The 20,092-nt window shown below is 41.7% G+C and overlaps 1 protein-coding gene across 3 annotated transcripts in view; it reads left to right on the forward strand.

Moving 5' to 3' along the window:
* Positions 1-20,092, forward strand: part of Lhfpl3 (LHFPL tetraspan subfamily member 3) — a 412,169-nt gene that overhangs the window by 242,606 nt on the left and 149,471 nt on the right. The gene's annotated exons all lie outside the window — the stretch shown is intronic.

The following is a 20,092-nucleotide window of genomic DNA, read 5'->3' on the forward strand; positions in this document are numbered from 1 at the left end:
CCTAGGCTATAGTGTGAGACTAGCCTGGGCTATAGTGTGAGACTAGCCTGGGCTATAGTGTGAGACTAGCCTGGGCTATAGTGTGAGACTAGCCTGGGCTCTTGTGTGAGACCCTGCCCGAAGGTCATTACTAGCCTATAGGTTGGGCTTCACCAAGAAAGACTGCAGCTGTGTTTAATTGCCCACTGTGCCCATCTCAGATAGAGATCCATCCGACCCAGTGTACATAGTCTCACTTTCCATTCCTCAGACTTACACAGAACACTTTGGCATCCCACCTGCTTATGAGGATTTCTCAGAATGTCTGCCCAATAAGTTCACTCCCTTCCTCCAGCCAAGGAAAAGAAATTACAGCCTCATCTACTCGATGCAGAACTAATTTGTTGCTTGGCATGGCCCCAAGTTCGCAGGCCTGATTCATTCTGTCAAGCTGTATGCCAGCAGTCTCTCTTCAAAGCCGGGTGATTCCGTGTCCCTGGAGACAGTGCCTTTTGCCCACCACTTAAGCTTAACTGGGAGGAACTTCATGCATGACAATGCTCACATTAACAAATACCTCAGGATGACACCTAAGGTCTGCCCATTCACTCCGCGCCAAGAAATTCCTGACTTGATTCCAAACGGGAACCACAAGTAGGCAGCTCCAGGTCCCCGTGGGTTGTATTCCACGTGTGCTATAATTAATGGGCTTCTTAGTTGTATCATCTAAGAACGGAACTGGGAAGGCAGAGCAGGCATTGTGCTGGCATTGGCTTTGCAGCAGTAGTGGAAATTCAGAGCCTGGTTCCTCCCTGGTGACGAGAACGTCCGATGTTTCTTTGTTTTTGTTTGGTTTGCTTTGGTTGTTTGTTTTTATTTTCTGTTGCTATTGTTGATTTGTTGTTATTGTTGTTGTTGTTTGCAATATACAGACATGTCTCCAGGACTGAAGGAATGAAAATGCCGACATGACCAAGTGACTTTTTGAAATCAGGAGGCTCTAAAATGAGTTTCCCAGGAAAATGGTGTCTCATAGAAGGTATTGAAGCTTCAATGAGAATGTCCCTCATTGGCTCATATATTTAAATACTTGGTTCACAGTTGGTGGAATTGTTTTGGAAGAATTAAGCCCTTTTGGAGGAAGTGTGTCACTGGGAGCCATTCCATATCAGTTCTCTTTCCCAGTTACTGTCTCACGGTGTTAGCTCTCAGTTACTGCTCCAGAACTATACCTGCCTACCGCCATGCTCCCCACCATGATGATAATGGACTATAACTCTGTTTTTTGTAAGCTCAAAAAAAAAAAAAAACCACTTTCTTGAATAAGTTGCCTTGGTCATGATGTCTTATCACAGCAATAGAGAAGTAACTAAATCAGAAGGAACAGCCTTGCTTGGGCATTGAACCTCTTCCTGCAGCCCTGTGTCAGGCCCCTTTGACCCTGAGCAAGTCAGCTGACCTCTCTAAAACCTTGCTTCTCACCTGTAATATGAGGATAGTTGCATCTGCCTTGTGAGATATGAAGTCAAGGCAAACTATTCATAACCTTCTGGATGAGGTTCTTAGCACCCCAAAAGCATTTATTAAATGTTGTAATGAGAATATATGTAGTATTATAGAATCTCTCTCAGAAAACAGAAAAATGAATGAGGTGGCATTATATACAGTGGTTTGGATAGTTGTCTGCGTGGAAGTGAAGGGCTGATTTTTCTTAATAACCCCTTCCATTCTGATTCTATAAACATCTGACTTCTCATCACATGCTCTTACCCACCAACCCTTGCCCACAGTGCAAATTATGCTGCATGAAAAGCCAGAGCAAGCCTTGCAGCACACACGCGCGTGTGTGCACGTGCATGCAGAATACGTACTTGTGCTCTCATTCCCTTGCCTCAAGCACCAACTGTTGACACTTACTGCTGAGAAATCACACCTGACACACTTTCCATAATGCAATCTTCCTACAGCTGCTTCCAGTCTTTCTTTCTTCCCTTTCGCCTTCAACACCTTGGGGAGGCTGCCCAAGCAGATGCCAACTCTTGTTCCACTTAAAACCTACCCACACACTGTGTGCAGCTAGTTGGAAAGGCACAGTGCCTACTTTCTGTTCTTTTTCCAAGTCAATTGCTTTTAAACCCCACTGCGTGTTTGCTATGTCTCGTAAGTGTTGTTCCTGGGCCCACAGTTCTGTTTCTTCTTCTCTATTTTCCTACTCAGTGGACAGTTGGCATACTGGGACTACTTTTGACTGGTTATTAAAATGAATCAAGAGAGCTGTGCGTCTAGGCGGTTGGATCTGCATCTTAAATTAGCGTGATTGACAGTGTTATAGTCAAGAAGCGGTGATTTGGCCATCACAAAAGCAAGTCAGCATTTAAGCAGTGAATAGCATTTGGTATACACACTAGAATGACAATCCTTGAGTATAAAACTGGGGATCCCTAAAGAGCCCCAAACAGAATGAAATACCAGATTGACTTTATTATCAGCAGAACTTCAAAACTTGAAGATAGGTGTTCTTTGTGCCGTGTTGCTAGTAACTGTGGATTTAATCTGAGGAATCGGCAAGTGTAGCTTATACTGGCCCTTCCTCAATCCTGCACCAGCGCGGCTTTCCTTGCCATGGGATTCAACCCATGTTGCATTATCTTCCTCCTAGCCCTTCTCATCTTGCTTTGAATGAGTTCCGGTGACACTCAGCCACTCGACGTTAGTTTCCTTGGTTACCGATGACTTTCAGATTTTTTTATTTGTAGGTTCCTGGTGTTAAACAAAATATCTTTCCTCTTTTGTGTGCTGGACTGAAAAAGGTTAGAACAAGTGATGGTGCTTTTGTCTCCAGAAATGTATTGCATTTTGTTCCTTCAATAAAAGGCCCATGGCAGTCTTCCTTGCTGGAGAGATTCATTTATCTTGTCATAGATTTCAGAATTTCAGCATTTGATTTAACTCTATATAATCGATCTGATTGTACCCAGAAAGAGCAATCTGAACATCTCTGACTAAATAAAATATATAAGATTACCACTGCTAATATATTTTTTTAATGCAACATCCTTGAAAGGGCTAAATATGCTTTATGTTGATTCCAGGGGAAGCAGGTGAAATGGAAATCAAGGAGGGTGGATAAAGAGCCTGTTCCTTACAGGCATCTATGTTGATGTGATTGCTAAGTACCAGTCTACCCAACAGCGAGCTTAAATGAACTTTTAGTGAGGCCTGGCAAGAGCCGCAGGGCAGGGAAATAGGAAGTGGAACGGCTCTGGCTGGCATGTAAGTGTCTTGGGGTTGGGAACTGCTTTCCGGAGTGTGGCATTGCTGACTGACAGACCCCAGACCTGCTGACCAGAGTTCCCAGAAGAGGCTGATGCGCAGCTCTGGGGGTAGTGGGGACAGGTGACCCCCTCGTGCTTCCAGAGATGATACAAAGGGTGTCCTTTCAGACACAGGTCAACATGAGGAGGGTCCGATCACAAATTTATTCAGATCTTGGAAAATTCTTCCTTTGGACTCCCCTGAAGGACTCTCACTAAGAGGTTTGGACCTATCTGGCTAGATGTCGTCTAAGACCATTCACAACCGTGTTTTATTTATCTTTAAAGATGCCATGTAGCTAGCATGACTATTGTTCTAAAAACCAATAAAACAGTAAACACTGGCGATAAAGGGGGCCCTTCAACTCTGCAGAAACGTAAATGAATACAGTTACTATGGAAACAGTATACAGATTCTTCAAAAAAAAAAAATTAAATTGCCATGTTCTTCAGCTATAGTACCCGAGGTGTAGATCTAAAAGAAATGAAATCAACATATTAAAGATTTAGCTGTGTGTTGATGCACTATTTGCAACAGCCAAAATATGAAATCAAGCTAAGCACTCATCAAACAATGAATAAGATACAAAAACTGAAAGTTACATACACATGTTGTTTGAAGACATCATGTTTGAGCCCAAGATTCTTTTAAGACTAAAACATGAGGCCTTTTGAAGGTCGTGGGTAACTGGAAAGCAAGCCTTGTGAGCTACAGCATGGTCCAAGTCTTCCTACATTTCTTGTCCATTGAAATGTGAGTTCTTGCTGCCATGAGTTCTGCACCCCCCCCCCATGATGCACTGAACTGTCTTCACCTGTGAACCAGAATACACTCTTCTTCCCTTAAATCGGTTCTGCCAGTCTTTTGTCACAGCAATAAGAGGACTAGTGAACACACAAGTGTCATTGTGGTCTCTCTTATATGTGGAAATGTAAACACTAAGAAAAGGAGAAGAAGAGAAGAGAGGTGGAGTGACATAAAGGAGAGAAACCTGGTGGAAGAGTGGCTACTAAGGAACGGGAAAGGTGTTGGGGTTGGGAGAGAAGATAAAGGACAGGTGGGCATGATGGATGCCGTGGGTCCTGCTGGGTACCATAACTGACTTGTTTGAACAGTAGCAGTTAAGGTTTAAGGACACCACACAGATGAGTATTTATGGGATGTGATAGTCCATCGCTCTTTTAAAGAATCACAGTGGACATCACTTCCCTTTGGAGCCCAAGTCACATTTTCTAAATTTTTGAATGCTTGTAAGTCCATACATGAAAAAGACGTCTAGCTAGAAATTCCTGGCTTCTTGTCTACCTTTTTCAAAAATAATTTCCCTGCTTTAGCTTTGTGAATGCTGTAGTTACAGACATGATCCCCAAGCCTGACCTTGCCGATACTGGATGCTCAGTTTCTCCACATATCCCCTTTTATTTGTTTTTAATCATGCAGTTATATAAGAAGTCTATATTATATTATATTATATTATATTATATTATATTATATTATATTATATTATATTATATTATATTATATTATGTTCTGTGTGCATACTAACTGGTGTTTTGAATCCCTGCAAGTGGTCTTTAAGCAAAAAATTATTGTCACCAACATATTTTACAGCCAGGTATACTTTAAATAGTAGCACTTTATACAACCAGTCTTTGAAATTTTCAGAATAAACTGGGAGGCTTCCCATAGAAGCTCTGCCTCTAAAAGCATGCCCTGGTACCTGTCTGTCCATTATATCAACTCTTCTGAAGCTTATGAAATTGGGAAGGTTAAGTTCAAGTTTGATTCTTTGGGCAGAAAGTCACTGGTTGACATTCACCCCAGGTATCAAAAATAAAATCCAGTTTTTAAAAGGTTTCTGTTGCATGTATAGGATCTAGTTTTAATCACTACCCTTTCTTTAATGTGCACAAACTACAAATTGGATGCTCAGAGCAGCCCTGTAAGGCAAACAATGTTCCTATTGCAGAAACTGGCATTCCACGAAATGCATGAGGCACCTGAATGACAATGCTGCCTTGCTCCCAACCCCGCAACCTTTTGAAACTGACATATGACCAGATTTTCTCCTCTCTTTCTCTTCCCACCCCTCCTCCTCCCTCCCTTCTCTCTGGCTTTACACACACAGAGAGACATACTGTCACACACGCGCACACACACACACACACACACACACTCCTCTTCTCTCCTGTCCCTCCACCTACCGCCTTCCTCTGCCCTGTCACCGCCGGCCACTCATTCACACTCTTCCTCCTCTTCCTCCTCTAGAGCTTCTGACTCAGTCTGCTGCAAGCCTCCCCTTCCTTGATCAGAGAGAGGCCACCGCTTTCAGCTCTTCCCACTGCAATGACACTGTCCACAATCACGCTCAGCTTGAACTACTGTAACAAATGTAAATCCTCGGTTCTGACAAGTGAATAATATCCCGTTTTATTTGCCTAGTAATTTGCCAGTAGAGCACAATGACGGTGATATGTGGGCCACTTAATCAAGTACTTTTCCAGAGATTCTAATACAGTTTTCTCAATACTAAGACTTTGGCAGAAAAAAATAATCTAAGGGCATAATATCAAATCATAAAGTGTTCACTAGAAGAAAATAATACATGATTTCAAGTAAAATTGCGGAGAACTCTCAAACTTCTTGCTGCCCTACAGTTGGAATTGCTTAGTATTTAGTGCTGACTTATATAATATTTATATAACACTTTATACATCATTAAATATAGATGCATACACATATATATTTACTCTTGCAAGTTCTGACGACTTTTAAATATAATGTGCATTTTTTTTCAGCTGGAGCAGAAAGGAATACTCACGGGAAATACCTTTCCCTAATATTGTACAATGCGTCTTTCTATATTTTTTTTTGTTCCAGTATAACTTTTAAAACATGCTGATCCAGTGTTTCAACTATAGAGTGAGTCTGTGAAAGCAGATTGGCTCATCTCTGAATTGCTCAGGATCTGCATAGATGGCCCTCAGTGGTCCCCCATCTTTAATACCTGGAATATGTATTTAAGGGGCAACCCACAGGGCTGTAGCCTGGATTCAAAGTCAATGTACCGATATTGGCCTCAAGAGCGTGGATTTCTTACAAGAGCTCTAAGCAACTCTGGCACCAGTGATCCCCAGATGTAACCTCAAAGAAAAGCTGCACGAGATGAGAGCTCAAATCAGAAAACCCTACTTCCTGGATTAAAGGCAAGTATATGAGGTGATTTACTGAGGCTCAAACAAGTCCTCCTCCTCCGCCAGTGGTCCAGAGCACGCCTGCACTACAGTTGTGTGCCTTTCTACGTGACCTTCCCGTGTTGAAACCCGCTTCTTCTCCTCTGCCTGGTAGGAAACTTAAACACCCCCCAGAGCCAACCGGGGCTACGCAGAACGTAGCATCCTTTCACTACTCAGAGCATCTTCCATGTTCTGATAGTTGACATGTGCCACATTGAAAATACGCCTAGGTCTAGATCCGTTCTTGCTCCCCATTAACTAGTTGTTCCTCTAGAGTGGGCTTCATCTCCTACACACCGTGAGCCTCTAACCCCAGTGCCTGGAACTCCGAAGCTGTCTCCTATATACGACACTCTGGCTGTAGAGCCGCCATCTGGTCCTCTACCATCTTCCGGTTGCTCGGTGCTCCTCCTCTGACAATACAGGCCCTAGTTTCCACAGTAGAGCCTGGGCTTGCACAAGTCCTCTAGGAAAGTGCGTGACATACAGGTTAGCGACAGTGTCTTTTCTCTGGATACTTGTGGTGACCTAAACACGCAGATGTAGGGGAATTTCTTGGATAAGTTAGGGGAGTTATTTGAGGATCCCAAACAGACCGCTTTTCGGCACAGAAATGAAGCCATTAGCATAACTACCCTAGTGCAGTGCTTTAAATGAGCAACTGAGCCGAATACTAAATGGCCTGCTTCTCAAAACCCCAGGCCGCATGATCAGGGTGCTTTGGCCTGGCTTAGCCACAGCCAGATAGTGCGTCTATTTAGAGGTAAAATTTAGAAATAGCCCCCTAATGTGTTTGCTCTTCCCTCCTTGTCGCTCTTTTCCGTGATCATAATGAGTTGTTTAAGCCTCCTTCTAGGCCTTGCATTTCTTATCTTTTTACGTAATTGGAGCTGATACACAGCAAGTGATCAGCTCACCATCTGCTTTGTCAGCACCAGCGGCCCTACCCCTCCTTCTCCGATTCCTGGCCGGGATCCCTTCTGAATCAATCCTGACTGGAAGAAATAATGAATTTTTCCCTTCACCGGGATTGGGAGATTATTAGTCACGCAGGACTGCCTGTTTGTACGATGCCAAGATGTCTCTTCCTATCCGCTGGATGAAAATTTAGCAGAAGGTACATGGCTTGAGTGTCAGGGTGGGTTAGAAAATTGCTATATAAACGCTGCAGCATGAAATTCCTATTCCCCTTCTGTTGTACGTGCAGGAAGAAGTCACTCATTAGTCAATGTCAATTAAATCATCCTTGAAGAGTTTCGTCTTGGCCTTGAAGGTTCTATTTATAAACACATTGGCAGAGATTTTCTATTTTTTTTTTCAAAAACTGCTACATTTGGTTTTGCAACGTGGCCTTTTGGACATCCATAGTCATCTCGTTTTGCATAACGTAGAAGTCAAATGGCTTCCCAAGTACTCTAGCATATACCTTTATTCTTCCCTTCTTTTCACGGCACGAGACCATCTTCTTTAAAAGAACATGCCACACATATTCATAGTATACTAAGAACGGAAGCTTAGGTGGCCTGGATCTTAAAACTTGAGCCGTTGCTTGCTGGCGTGTGCTGCAGCAATGGTCCATGGGTTTCTGAGCCTCTGGTTCAGGGGGAGTAAGATGATGTCAAAGGAAATTTGGGTTCTTCTGAGGAAGCAAGGACAGCTGGAGATGTGGTCGTAAACGACACAGAGAAAACTCTTTGGTTCCCGGCATGCGAAGAACACATCTGATAAGTGTTATTTGCATGATTTTTTCTATCAAAAACTGCTACACTTGGCCTCAGAGCATAGCCCTCTGGCGTTCATAGTTACCTCATAATGCCGAGGTCAAATGGTTTCCCAAGTATTCCGTTATATCCTTTTACTTTGCTCCTCTTTCCTGAGGGGTGGGAAGGCGGCTGCCCTACCCGTCCCACTCAAGCGTGTTCTTCGTTAGAGGCATTTTCATAAGTAAGTGCAGTGCCAATATTGCAACAAAATGCCCCGACTCACTTTAGACAAAGTGAGAAGAACACTGAACCATCTTCTTGTAGGATTCTCCCGTGAACTACAGACAGTGGAATCCGAAGCAAAAATACCTAACTCCAACTCTTATCTCAGTTTACTTTGTTGAGAGAGGAGAAAAAGGTACTCCTGTGTTACTTGGAGATGAAGACACAGAACAGTAGTTGGTTTCCTTTTTAACATGAATAACACCTTGAGAGCAGGTCACAGCTTGCGACTGGTATGTGTGTAGTTCTGATGAGGTGCTCAAACTGATGATAATTGCAGAAGGTAATTATTACTTGGTGTGCCTTTTATTGGTCCAGGTGTTTTTCAAAGATTATTTTAGTTAATCCTTCCAAGGACACAATGATGTAGATGATGTTACTGCTAATTTCTATTTTCCAGATGAAGACAGGGTGCACAAGAACTTTTGATAACATTCAGAACTTTACAGAGCTAATAAATGAAGTACCTAGAGTTGAATTCAGGAAGTGTATCTTCTGAGGCAGCTATTTCTGTGCCCATGTGTCACACAGGAAATGCGCATAGCAATGTCCAAGCTCCCAGAACACCGTCCAGACTTTAAAAGCATTTGGTAGACTGTTGTCAGATGTTTGATGCAAAGAGTAAACAAATAAAAGCACATTGGACTAGATTGGACTAGCTTACAGAGAGGGCTTAGCTTACAGAGGGAAAGTGAGCATCCTGAGTTTGTGGGGGTCTTTTGATTTACACTTTGTGAATTTGGGGAAAGGATCTTCCCAAATATTGGCTCAACTTAACTTAATAAAGACAGAAACCTATATGTGGTTGTTACTAAGTAACTGATTTTTTAACATTTTGAATCAAACAAATATATCATTTTCTAGAAACACTTTCAGAACTGACAGTCTCACCGTCATCTCAACTGCTTAAAAACGCTTTTCTCTTTATTGCGGTTTACTTAAGATCAACAGCCTACTGATGCATTCTCTTTCTAACTTGGCAACAACTGACATTATATAATAGTATTTATTTGACTGCTGGTTCCACCAAAGTTAACACAGAATGTAAAATAAAGTAGTAATTTTTGACCAAATTCAGGAACTTGAAAGTTTTCTAGTTTATCTTGTGCTTCTAGGTAAATTCATTTAGAGTATATGTATAATCGATTGTATAGTTTTTAAAACAGTTATTTAACTGTGCACTACAGATAAGACCCACTCATAAATCCAAACAAAAGAAAGGAAGCAAAAGTCTTACTAAGATCTAAAGTAACAAACACAGGAAAGAGAGTCCCTTTTCCCCAGCACGTTCGGGTAATACATGTTAGCATTCAAACCTAGAAGGAACTAAACATTTTTCTAGAGGTACCTAGCTAACACCAAGCCCCAGTGCTGTGTGAAATGCCTCAACTTAAGAAAGACCACTATTCACTCACCTACCACTCGGCGTTGATCCAACCTAGTGATCACAAATGAAGCATGGCCACACATTCTGGTAGAAGACTCCCTATTCAACAAGCACAGCAGTAACAAATAAGATGCTCTAACAGCAGCCTCCCTCTCAAGGGCCAAATTGTCCAGGTGGAAAAATTTAGGAAACAACATAGAGAGATTGTGTGTGTGTGTGTGTGTGTTATTTTAATTAAAATTGAATTTATTTTAACTAATACATAAAACCTAAAAATTATATTGTAAATATTAGTGACCACATGATGTTTACCATGTAAACATTACATAAGGCTTTAAGTTAGTTCAAGCATACCTGTCTCCTTAAACATCATCTCTATATGGTGAAAATAGTCAAAATCCTTTCTTCTAAGTACATACCATACACAGAAACACAACAGCCTAAAAGCTATAGATCTGAGATCTTACACATCACAAAAATGGATAGATCTACTGCTAGAGAATATCAGTATTCTAGTTAGGTCCGTGTGAAGAAGAGGTCACTAGAGGGGAGTGCTCGGAATTCGGTTATTCCCGCCATTTTTGTTCACTGTGTTCATAAGACCATCCAAACTTGAAAATACACAGAAGGCTTTGTTTTGTGTGTTTTAGGTCATGATGGACATAGAGCAGCAGATCCTCCTGGGGTTATCTATCCTCTAGCTGTACATTCCTTGGTTTGACCTGCTATTTACTGTAGACCAAGACAGATACTGCCATTCAGAAGATTGATCATGATAAAAATCATTCTAGTGCGAAAATATCACAATGAATTTTGTTCAGTACAGATAGAAAAAAAACTGTGTCTTTTAGTCTGTCCCATAGAAAAGATAACCAAAATGTCATATTTTTACTATCCTGGGACGTTAGCCAGTTGGGTACCGATGCAATTTTACTCAATGTTTTCTTTAGGTCACGATAAAGATCTCCACTGTAGGGACTGGCGAGATGGCTTCTGAAGTCTGTAGCCCTAACCCAGGAGGTAGCCATAGACAATGACAGAGTGTTGTTGGTTCCAGTAAAACAAGTAGCTTGCTGCGTTCCGCCCACATGCTATAGTCTGCTGACCCCTGCCTTTGAATCTTGTTGAAAATGTGAGCGGAGATATACATGCTCTCTCTACTGACACCACCTTGCCCCCAAAGTGTCACAGATACTTGTGCATCTCATGACTGCACCGTTATGCCCTGGTTCCTGTGAAATGTAGTGTGCAGACAAAAAGCCACTTCCCAGCCACAGCTCCGCGTCATGAAAGAGAAATAGACATTTGGATATCTCAGCCACAGGAATACGCATACATGGCAATGGCTCTGCAGGTCCTGAGAGCAGTGCTTGCCAACTTGCAGATCTCTACACAGCAGTGCCCTATTTTAGCTCTTAATTGGAGTGGGACAATGGTCTGAATTCTGTCAATTATATTTTAAATAAACGCTGATTGCCCAGTAGCCAGGCAGGAAGTATAGGCAGGACAACAAGACAGGAAGTAGAGGTGGGGCAAGGAGAACAGGAGAATTCTAGGAATAGGATGCAGAAGAAGAAGCAAGATGTGACTGCCCCGCCAAATAAGGAACTGAGCCACGTGGCTAACATAGACAGAAAAAATGGGCTAATATAAGTTATAAAAGTTAATAAGAAGCCTGAGCTAATGGGCCAATCAGTTTATGATTAATGTAGACCTCTGTGTGATTTCTTTGGGACTTGATGATTGCGGGAACAGGATAGAACAGAAAACTCAGTCAACACTTAATCACTAGTTTGCTGGTTTTAATTGGAAGATTGTTATTAATCCATGAACGTAGTATAAAATAAAAAGTGTTATTAGTTATTGTGATAAAATACCATGACCAAGAGCAACTTTAAAGATAAAATGGTTTGTTTTACCTTATATCTCAGCAGTGAAGGAGTAGTTGCAGCTCAGGAGTTGACCTTGGGTTTAGGAAGCAGATATTACACTTATCTACTCAGAAAGGTGGAGAGAGATAACATGACGCGGGGCTGGGCTATAAAACCTCAAAGCCTGCTTCCAGTGATGACCTTCCCTGTCTCCCAGAGGTTCCATAACCTCTAAAGCAGCAAGAGCTGTGATGTATAGTCAGTTCACACAAATGCTTCAGTCAGAGCTTGTTGGGCATGAAGCAGGACCTTTTGGTGATGGTTTGCGTGTGTCTTCTCTACTGAAAGCTGAGTTTCTCTAGATATGTGAGAAAGGAATGGCCTGTCTCTAGTGGACCGAGGGAAGAGAGGATCTGTTTTGTCTGACTTTTCCTCCTCACTAGCAGCGAAGACTTCCTGCCTCCGTGCCCTGTTGTGACTTCTAGCTGCTAATCTCCTGCTCAGAGTTCTCCCTCAGACCTAGAACTATAAGTCCAAACTCACTGCAGATTTTCCTTGCTTTATCTTTAGGAATCTCATCCAAAGCATTGAAATCGTTTCTGATGGAAGTTTATAAAGGTGCAGGTTTGCTGTGACAGATTAGGAGGGGGATTTCCTAACTGACTTGCGTGATGCCGGTTACCTCAGAGCACATAAAGCGTTCTGTGGTGGCGGTGCCTACATTCCTGTCATCACAAATCACTTTCACGCTCACCGCCTGTACTAAACACCACATGCCATGGGTCACTGCTGTCACTTTATAGATTTGACTCTTCAAGACTCACATTCCTGCAGCTGCTTTCATTCCCCTGGGTGTTTATGCCTGTAATTTAGATTAGCTGGCTCAGTAGAATCAGAACTATCTGGGTGATGAACCCGTGGCTGCATTAACTTGTCTTCCTGTAGGCCTCCATAACAGTTGAAACTGCTAATGTTTGTTTTTCATCCAGGGCACAACACTGAACTTGTCCCCACAGCCAAGGATAACAGTAACTCAGGTTAACATGGCATGATATTTACATTTTACAACTTATGGAAATATGTTTTAATGTGAAGGTAATGTGTAGACCTTCAATTACATAGTGGTATCCTGACATCAGTCTGGCTCCAACATTACCTGCTAGCCAGTTTTGTGGGCTTCCCTGTTTCAGCGTTGGTTTTCTTATCTGAAAGAGAAAAGCATGAACAGGACCTTCAGGGACTAAGCATGGGAGATGTCTTTCTTTAGTCATTATTTAATGTCTTTCTAATGATCTACCAAGACATTATTATACCAGCTTTATAATTTATGTGGAAAATTGATGTTTGTCTTTCTCTTTCTCTTCTAGTATTGGTGTCACACTTTATTTATAGCAATTTTTATAACCTCCCATTACCTTAATAGATTATAATGGACATACTCAAGAGTTGTTGGTGCAAGAACATAGGAAAGGGTTTATTTTTAAATATCATTGAATTTTTGACTTTAATATTCAACTTCATTTATTGGGAGTGCAATAGTGGCTTATGAAAAATTCGAGAGCAAAACCTCATGTCGGCCGTGTGGAGGATTGCCACACATCCAGGCAGGAAGCAGAGGATGGATGAGAAGCTTGATGAACAGTTTGGTTTTTCACGGCTGTATCCCTCATCAGTACCATGCCAACCAAAGTGTCAGCTAGGATAAATGATCTTATCTCACCAACTCCTCTCTTGTGGCTATACTAACCGTCTTACTTTATAACTGTTAAGGTTTATGTTGGGGTTAAGCCACACTAAACATCTCCGGATTCAGAAGGATTGCTATCACGTGTGAAAATCTGACTAATAAGGCCTGAGACTAAATGAAATAAATTAGTTCATACGTCTTTTTATCATATTCCATTTATTCTTCCTAGGCTCTCTCTAATTGTCTTGGATGTTCCCCTTTTGATGTTCCTCCTCAATGTTCCTCTTTTGACGCTCCTCACAGTCCCTCCCATCCCACAAGGTTTCCAGTTTATATAAATACACATAGTTAACAATTTTCTGGCAAATAACAATGAGCCCACGCAATAACTTCTTAAGGGCTTTCAGAATGGATAAAAGACTGAAAAGGTAGGCACCTTATGTCTCAGAAGGGGTGTGGCTGTGAAGCTCCCCAACAAGGCAGATACCAGGATTATTAGAATGGAGCTTGGCACCCCAAGTTAAGCATCAGGATGCTGTATCCACTGGCACCCAGGTGAGAAAGAATTTCTTTCTCTGGCTCTGGTTTAGCAACCTAAGCGTTTTGCCTGTATATTTTAGGGTAAAAGTACAAACAGTTAATTTCCTAGACTAAGACCTTGTGTCAACGGAAAGTATAGAATATTAATAGCTTGTTAGGGTAGAGCAAAGGCCAGTAGGTTTTTACTCTCCTGAGTTTGCTATTAGAGAATTCAGGGCCACCCAGACCTGTTCATCAATAAGAGCAGACATTCTGTCTCTACTGTTCAGTGCCTCCTCCTCAGGGCTCCCTTCTTAAAAGTAAGTCCTATGGAGGACTACTATTAGCTTTATGTAGATTTGACCATGAGAACAAAAGTTAAGCTGAGTAAATGCTTCACCCCAGTGCCCCATGATGCGGGAAGTTGCCCATACAGGAAGAAGTTATGTAATCAAATAATTTATAGACTGCTGGGATACTTTGGGATGAATCCCATTATGGGATAGAGAAGAGCCATGACTTCCCAAGATTGCTACAGAATTGACAGTGACTATTCAAAAGACAGGTGTTTCCAAAGCTCTGCACATCGGGTTCCTCACTGCTCCTGTGAGCCTGCCTACTAATCTGTCAGCCGTACTTTTACTGTATAACGCGTGTGGCTCACAGCTACTGGAGGGAGTGTCTAGATAGTTGGGGGAGCTCTGGAGGCCGGAGTTAATATCCTCCTTCATGCTTGTATTCTCTGCTGCTAACACAGGGAATGTGTTTAATAAAAGTTTGAGTGGGTGAGAAATGACTGAAGAGTGACAAGAAGCCAAGGCTGAGAGCAAAGAATAATCTCTTCAAGGTCACCTTCTAGAAAGTGACCAAGAAGACTGAGGCTCCTCTTCTTTGTCTTACACAAGCGACGAGGGGATGAGCACTGCAAGACAGTGACTCTGCCGGACACATAGGTAGCCCGAGTGCCGGTGATAGACTCTTCACCTCCCAGCCAAGTGGAGCTACGCATCTTGCGCCTGAACACAACTTAATGCAGTCACGGCGTATGAGGACACCTTGCCGGGTCACCCTGAACTCTCAAGGAGCTTGTTCAGTTTTCTTTCACCTGCGTCTTTGCTCCCCACCATTACCCTGCCCCTGAGGTCATTAAATGCATGTAAAGAAACGGTTGCATATTATTACCCTGTTTCTGAGAGCAACCACCCTCCTCTCGGGATTCCTGCATCTTTCCCTCTGCCTAGTCAAAAACAGAAAACATGTCCCTTCTCAGCTACCCTAATCTTCAAAGTAGTGCTCCCCTCTTAACCTTTTCAGCTGTGACTCGCTTTCTGATTAAGTTATATTTATGTGTGAATCTCATTATGCTAGCCAAGAGACCCCCCCCATGAATTCATAGCTTGCCCTTCAAATGAGGCTTTATAGCTTAAAATCCTGGGAATGCCTTGAAATCAAATGTAAATCATGTTTTTTTTTTAACTCTAGGAAAATAGGAAAGATTTTATACAAAAGTCCAGAGTGACTTAACTACACATTTGTGAAGTTTTTGTTTGACTATGAAGTTCCAAAGCTAGAATACTAAATATCAGATAACCTGCTTTTGTCTCTGTCGTGTGTTCTTGTCTAACACTTTTCGAAGGGCCGTAGACTTTATAGTCTTATGCTTGAAATGTCTGGTGCATGATGAGAGATCTTTATAATAAAAGGCAACATTCAGGGAACCTTTTGACTGGTAGTTACCACCCATCTCTACCCTTTGCCCCAGGCGCTGCATGAACTCTGAGCTCAGTGAAGTCCGGTGTGAGGCTTTTCTGATGTTTTTCAAAGGCACTGTATATTGGACGGGAAGGGGAACTTTTGTTTTCCTTTGGGGAATGGACATCGCATGAGGAATAAAGAGACCACATCCTAGGGAACGGTTCAGTGATTATCCGTTAGAGACTGTGACTACCACATAAGCTTGAAGGCATTGCCCGTAAAAAGCTGTGGGTCTTATGGGTTGAAGCCAGATCACTGTCATGCGGTATCAAAGCTCCAAAGGTCAAGAAAATGATAAAGACAAATATTTGTTTGTGTTTTGAAGTCAGAGCGGCCATTGTCCCTGGGAATGACAGCGAGAGTAGGCATGGAGTACCTGCAGCCCGTCTGTGTTAGAATTATGTTTGTGTGTCTGTGCGGCTCATCTGTGTATCTAGTTCACCAAACACTGTTGCCTGTCTCAGCAAACAATCCAGAAATTGGATTGTTGAAGAAGACTTTCAGGTCTATTACAGTCCCTGGGGAAGGAGGCAGATGGCACATGCTCAGCTTTCAGCAAGATTTTCTTGCAGCGGAGGTTTTTCTAGGACAGGAGAGCCCAGCAACAGATACTAGGACACTGCCTATGCACCATGAGGAAAAGCTCAGTATGCGTTCTGGCATTCCAGAATCAATCATGTGTGTAATATTAAGTTGGGAGTATCACCCCAGCCCTTGGCCTGGGAGTTGCATTGGTCCAGACTCCAACTCCCAGCCTGCACTAGTTCTCAAGTGCCTTACAGATCTGAGATTATGGCATTTTATCAAAGAGCTTCTAACACAGACATGCAGCTCCTGCAGCATCTCATAGCTCTTCCAAGAAGATGCGTGGTTACAGAAGGACTTTTTGCCTCCAGGCTTGCCCTTGGTCTTGGCAAAGCCACTTACAGCAAAAAGCAGTCTTTCACCTCTTCAGCTTGCTGGATGCTTCCTCGATCTCCTCATCCTGCCAAGACAGGTAGACTAAATTTTTCCCCCACAGAAAAAAAAATCTTTGGGCCTCTTGTACTCAGCAGCTAATGGCATCTCTGCTTCTAAGACTAGTGTTCTCCAAGGATTGGGAAAGATTTTAGGATTGCCTGCATAGCTAGAAAGCTGTCTCATTTTTGTTCACTTATCCCTCCCAGATCTGTCTAAGGAAATTTGATAATTTAAGGTACTATTGACTTATTACTTCATCCATGACATTTATTGAAGTTTCCTGCTAAAATACAGACAGGTGTGCCTCTTTAACAGGCTTCATAGTCCAGGATTAACAGGTTTCAGGTGTATCTTCAGAGGTTCAGAGTTCCCAGTTTCTTTTAAAATCTGTTCCAGTTCTCTTACAGCTACTACACAGGTTCTGGAGAAGTTCTACTAACAGTCTCCAGAGACTACATTCGCCCCAGCCAGTTTCAAGCATATTTTACAAGTCACTCCTGCTGCTTGGGCCAAGACCAACCTACAAAGCACTCCCCAAAACCAGCTCCTGGGACTTCACCATTGGTAACAACTCTTCTGGATCAAGGACACCTGCCAACTTAAATCTTGTTTTATCTACTATTGTGTCCCATGCCATGGCTAGCCTCATTTCACAGGGCCAATAATAACAATATTTTTCTTCTAGCCCCCTGCGTTCTCATACTCCAGGATGACAGCAAACCAGATGCCACCCCAGCCACTCTTCTCGCTAAGCATGAGCATGCCAACTCTCGCTCTCTCCTCTCCCACCTCGCCCCATGCCCACAGAAAGGACCCAGACTTGAGCCAATGCTCCTTTATTCAAAGAGAGCCTAAAATGTTGGTCGTAAATATCACCTCAGCTCCTTGTCACACCGCTATATCCATAGAGTCTGGAATGTAATATTAAATTGGGAGCATCACCCCAGCCGCTGGCCTGGGAGTTACGTTGGTCTGGACTCCAACTCCCAGCCTGCCAAGCGCTGACCCCCTCCCCAAGGGGAGGGGTCAGGACTAGTCCCACAGGGTATTTAGGTGGCTTCCCAGAGAAGGAACACATGGTTTGGGGTTTTGCCTGTGTTCTCCCTCTGTCTTCCCTCCACCATGCTCCCAGACACCCAGGACTGTTGCATTTATTAAATGCGGACAGTTTTAATTTGCTCTAATCTGGTCTGATTGGAGTTATTTGTGTTGGGGGAGTGACTTTTCTTAAGATTAAACCAAACAATGTGTTCTGAAATCCCTGGCTTCTCCACTCACTCAGTCAGTCAGCTCTCAGATACCAGGCACACTGCCAGTCACACTGTACAGCAAATGAAGTCCCAGACAGGGTATTTCTTCTTTAAGCTCAAAATTTAAAAAAAAAAATTCTTGGAAAAAAATGTGTTTATTTGATTCACTTTGACATGGTAAAAGTAGTTTGTTATAGTCTAGAAGTCAACAGTTGACTTATGGCAAAAAAAAAAATGGCTAAGTGAAATTTTAGTGTCTCCGTACTTCAGAGAATATCATAAAGAAAATTTGAATTAAAAAACCAATTTTAACACTGTAGAACAGCTGGAGAGATGGCTCAGAAGTTAAAAACACTGGTTGGTGTTGCTCTTCCAGAGGTCCTGAGTTCAATCCCCAGCAACCACATGCTGGCTCACAACCATCTATTATGAGATCTGGTGCCCCCTTCTGGCCTGCAGGAATATATGCAGACAGAACACTATACATAATAAATCTTTAAAAAAAAACAAAAAACACTGTAGAACAGTAGGAAAGATTTTATTTACAAGTCCAGGATGACTTAGCCACATATGATATGAAGTTTTTATTTGACTTAAGAAGTTTCAAAACTAGAATATTAAATATAATACAACTTGAAGAGATCTCTGCCATGTGTTCCTACATACACTTTTTTTTTGGGGGGGACATTGATTTTATACAACCTCATGCTTAAAATGGCTCTTAGAAAATTAAAACAATGTTTCTATGTAAATAAGTTTTCTGTCAGTATACAAAACACCTAAGATAATAAGTTTATAAAGAGAGAAGTTTTATTTTGGTTCACCACTGACCGATAGCAGGAAGCACACAAGTAGTTCTCAGTCCAGTCTCGGGGCATCTGACGCCCTCTTCAGGCCTCCATGGGCACCTACACTCACAGGCACACACCCACACACAGACAGAGATACATAATTTAAAATAAGAGTTGTTTAATTGGCTTTGGCCTCCAAATAACGAAAACATAAAATTTAAATATTCATCCAAGTGTAAGGATGAATTTGGAATGAAAAGTCTCAGAGGCGGCTTTCCTGTATGATGTGTATGTGACTCAAGTGTTCTTTTTATATACACAGTATTTTATCAAGCAAGCCTAGTCTTTTACACAATCATCGGACAGCTATATTAGATCAAGGAAAATATCCTAGAAATACCACCGGTGAAGACTTGGAATATTTAGCTTTACTCATTAATAAATTATATCAAAATGACATAGAATCCATAAACAGACAAAAAGCATTTCAGAATTGATGATGAGATCAAGAAATAATTTTTCTGATATAATACTGGTGATTTGTAAAATTATATATATATATATTCTAAGTGAGTGTATGAGTTTATATTGAAAGCCTGAAAACAGTCAATTTCTTAGACGCTAGCAGTCAAATTCTAATTTGGTTAGAAATTCTAACTCTGGCAGAATCAGTCACAGAAAAGAACAGACATTTGCTTACTAGAACATTATATCAGCTCAAGTCTGACACAACATAGTCCTCATAAGATAGCTTAAATAACACTAGAATGTCCTATGATAAAATGATATACAGTAGTTCAAAGTGGTATCACGGAATCAATGGCATAAAAATATCCTAATCATTATATATAAATAACCTATTTATATATACCTAGAATATAGAAGCCAAAATGGTATACCCATGTCTGAGTGAGAAAAGATAAATGATCTTAAGTTTATTAAAATTCATTGTTCTGATTTTTATTGATTAAGAATTTAGTACATACATATAATGTGTTCTGCTCTGATTTGGCTTCCATATTATTAATTACATTTGCCTTTGGGGCAATTACAGAGAAGTCTAGAGATTTTATGCAGATGGCACACAGGCAACATTTAGGGTCATGTTGTCTGTTAGATTGCTCTTCAGTGAAGAAAATACTCTAGGTCTGTGCTGTCCACAGCTGGAGCTACCACCCCATGTGCCTACTGAATGTGTGCTGTGTTCTATTCAGCTAAAAAACAATGGATTTTTTAATATGTATATATTCCATACTTTCTTCATCCATTCTTCCATTGAAGGGCATCTAGGTTGTTTCCAGGTTCTGGCTATTACAAACAATGCTGCTATGAACATTGTAGAGCGTATACTTTTGTT

The sequence above is a fragment of the Microtus ochrogaster genome, chromosome 26 (assembly GCF_000317375.1).
Source record: "Microtus ochrogaster isolate Prairie Vole_2 chromosome 26, MicOch1.0, whole genome shotgun sequence".
Classification (NCBI taxonomy): Eukaryota; Metazoa; Chordata; class Mammalia; order Rodentia; family Cricetidae; genus Microtus; species Microtus ochrogaster.